Genomic DNA, 4007 nt, shown 5'->3' on the forward strand with positions numbered 1-4007 from the left:
TAAAGAAAATTTTAAGAGTGCTCAACTCAATTGTTTTCATGACATTTATCATTATTGTAATCGTCTTAGAAAACTAGTTTTTCTTGATGAAGTCAAAGGAATGAAAACTTACCACTAGATTTTAAATAGAAACTCAGAAAGTTAAACTAGCTCCTTAAAATATGATGTTCTTATTAAGACTGTATGATTTAAAAAAAAAAAAAAACTGTACTGCCCAAGTAAAGGCAGCTGCATCTGTCCAAAAACAAACAAATTTAAAAAAAAAACAAAACTTATTTTGGTATAAAGACAGACATATAAAGAAATGGAATAGAATTGAAAGTCCTGAAATAAATCCCATACATTTATGGTCACTTGATTTTTCAAGAAGGTTAACAAGACAATTTGATGGGAGGAAGAAGAGACTGTTCAACAAATAATGCTGGTAAAACTAAATATCCACGTGCAAGATAAAGTTGTACCTTGCTGCCTCACACTTATACAAAATTTAATTCAAAAGGGATCAAGGACTTGAAGGTAAGACCTAAAACTATAAAGCTCTTAGAAGAAAACGGGTGTAAATCTTCATGACTATTTCTTGGAAATGACGCCTAAATCACAAGCAACCAGCCCTAGCTGGTGTGGCTCAGTGGATTGAGTGCTGGCTTGTGAAATGAAAGGTTGCCCGTTCGATCCCTAGTAAGGGCACATGCAGGGCGCATGCCTGGTTTGCAAGCCAGGATCCCAGTTGAGGGCATGTAAGAGGCAACCAGTTGATGTATCTCTTTCACATAGATATTTCTCTTTCTCTCTCCCTTCCCTTCTCTCTAAAAATAAATAACAAGTAACCAAAGGAAAAATATATAAGTTGGATTTCATATTTTATTATTTTTAACATATCCTTACATTAGATCTCAAATTGGATTTCATATTTTTTTAAAGTTTGGTGTTTCCAAGGACACTATCAAGAAAGTGAAAGTCAGCCTACAGAATGAAAGAATATTTTTGCAAACATATCCTATAAAGGTCTAGTGTCCCAAATACTAGAAAAAAAACTCCTGCCAAACAACAATAAAAAGACAACCCAATTTTAAAGTGGGCATAGAATGTGGAGAAATTGGACCCCTCATGTATTGATGATAGGTATATAAAATGATGCAGGCACTTCGGAAAACAGTTTGGCAATTCCTTAAAAAGTTAAAGTTACCATATAATCCAAAAATTCCTCTCCTGAAAGAATTAAAAACATGTTCACACAAAGATTATACACAAATGTTCACAGCAACATTATATGGAATAGCTAAAAAGTGGAAGCAACATAAATATTCATCTGCTGATGAATGGAATTAAAATGTAGTACTATAGCCCTGGACGGGTGGCTCAGTTGGTTGGAGCTTCGTTCCCTACACCAAGATGTTGATTCCTACTCAGGGGCACATACCTAGGTTTCCAGTTCCATCCCTAGTCAGGGCACATACAGGAGGCAACCAATGGGTGTTTCTCTCACACCAATGTTTCTCTCTCTCTCTCTCTCTCTCTCACTCTCTCTCTCAGTTAAAAAAAAAAATCTCTGGTGAGGTGTTTTGTTTTGTTTTTTAAATGTGGTACTGCATATCCATACAAAAGAATGCTCTTATTTGGCCATAAAAAGGAGTGAAATACTGACAAATACTACAGCATGTATGATCGTTGAAAACATGCTAAGTAAAAGGAGCCAGACACAAAAAGGCCCCATATTGGATAATTCCACTTAAGTGAAGTGTCCGGAATAGGCAAATCCATAGAGACAGAAAATAGATTAGTGGATGTCAGGGGTTGGGGGAAGAAAGAATAGGGAAGTGACTGCTAATGGGTGTGGGGTTTCTTTTGAGGGTGATGAAAACATTTTTAAATTAGATACTGGTGATGTTGCACAACCTTGTCAATATACTAAAAACCACTGCATTCTATGCACTTTAAAAGGTTTAATTTCTAGTGCACTGTTGGTGGGAATGCAGACTGGTGCAGCCACTGTGGAAAACAGTATGGAATTTCCTCAAAAAAATTAAATATGAAACTGCCTTTTGATCCAGTGATTCCACTGCTGGGAATATACCCTAAGAATCCCAAAACAACAATTCAAAATAATTTATGCACCCCTACGGTCATAGCAGCACCATTTACAATAGCCAAGAGCTGGAAATAGCCTAAGTGCCTCTCAGTAGATGAGTGGATTAAAAAACTATGGTACATTTACACAATGGAATACTTCAGAAAAAAGAAGGAATTCCTACCTTTCACAACAGCATGGATGGCCCTGGAGAACATTATGCTAAGTGAAATAAGTCAGTCGGTGAAAGATAAATACCATATGATCTCACTTATAAGAGAAATCTAGTGAACAAAATAAACTGAGCAAAATAGAACTAGAAACACAGAATCATGAAACATACTGACAATGAGAAGAGGGGAGGAGCATGGTGGGGAGTGTTTGAACATGTATGAAGGACCCATGGACAGGGATAATGATGTGGGGATTGATTTTGGAAGTGGGGGGCAGGCTGGGTGGAAGGGGGCAAAGGGGGAAGATTGGGACAACTGTAACAGTATAAACAATAAAGTGAATTTTATGGTATGTGAATTATATCTTAAATAAATTTTTAAATGAAGTTCTTTAAATTATGCTGCCAATACTATTGTAGTGTAAAGCCCTAACAAGGTACTTGCAGGACCCAATAAAAATAAAATGTATCAGGAAGATATTTAAAGGGAAAGTTAATATAGTTGAAGTGTCAAAATAGTATAACTATAGAGTGGATTGGGAAAGTAAAAAATGAAGCTGAAAAAAATCCATGGTTAATAAAAAAGTCCTTTAGATATAGAACAAGTTTAAATGAGAGAGAGGAAAATAAATTCTTTATTTTATAATTTTCCCTTATTTTATTATAACCCTGAATCATAACACTTCAGAGGCATTTCTGGGCACAGGAAGGTTATAAGAATATCATTATTATGATCCTATTTTATTTGCAACTCAAGGAAATGGAACAAGCTGCCCAGCTTTACACAGTAACTTAATGATGAAGCCAAGAAATTTCATTGGAGCCTTTCTCCTAATGCTTTACCTGCTAGCTACTTTCATGAAAGTATCAATTATGCCAACTTTCAAGGGACATCATAAAGCCATATTTGTATTCATCAGTCTAAATTCACAAAGAATTACTGTTAAATATAAAAGCCAATGTTTATTCCAGCTTGCATTCTTTTTTTTTTTCTCTCTTTGAATATTTATTCGGGGAGGTTTAAGTATATTTTATTGATTATATTGTTACAGTAGTCCCAATTTTTTTCCCTTTGCTCCCCTCTGCCCTCTACCCCCCTTCCCTCCAGCAATCCCACACCCTCAGTTCATGTCCATGGGTTGTGCATATAAGTTCTTTCACTTCACCCTTTCCTGTATTATTTCTTAACTTACCCCTATTTTGTACCAACCAACTGTGCTTCTTAATCCCTGCACCATTTCCCCATTTTTCCCCTTCCCCCTCCAGCTGATAACCCTCCAAATGATCCCCATACCTATGATTCTGTTCCTACTATAGTTTGTTTAGTTGGGTTTTGTTTTTATTTTTTAGATTCAGTTGTTGATAGTTGTGATCCAGCTTGCATTCTTACACGAAAGTGTCCAAAACTTCCTGGTTGGATGAGAATATTCCGTTTTTGGCTTCCTAGGAATTAAAATTTTAAATGAAATTAAAATGTTCCCTTAACCAAAGTTAAAGAATAATAACTTCTACCTGAATAACCAAGCCACAATAAATGCATGAATGAATGAATGGACGAATGAACTTTTTACCATAGAGTTGTGAAGAACCAAGATCCTTTAATACAGCTGTTCTCTCACATTAAACACAAGATGCAGACAATGATATCTCATTTGAGATTTATGGGAAGGACATTTTGCAAGAGCGCTTTATGCAAATTATAAGACCTGTTGCTTGTAAGCAAGGGTGAGCATCCTCATTAGCTCTGCCTTCGTGAGGTCAATAATC

This window comes from Furipterus horrens, unplaced genomic scaffold (genome assembly GCF_987537825.1).
Source record: "Furipterus horrens unplaced genomic scaffold, mFurHor1.1.pri manual_scaffold_13, whole genome shotgun sequence".
Lineage (NCBI taxonomy): Eukaryota > Metazoa > Chordata > Mammalia > Chiroptera > Furipteridae > Furipterus > Furipterus horrens.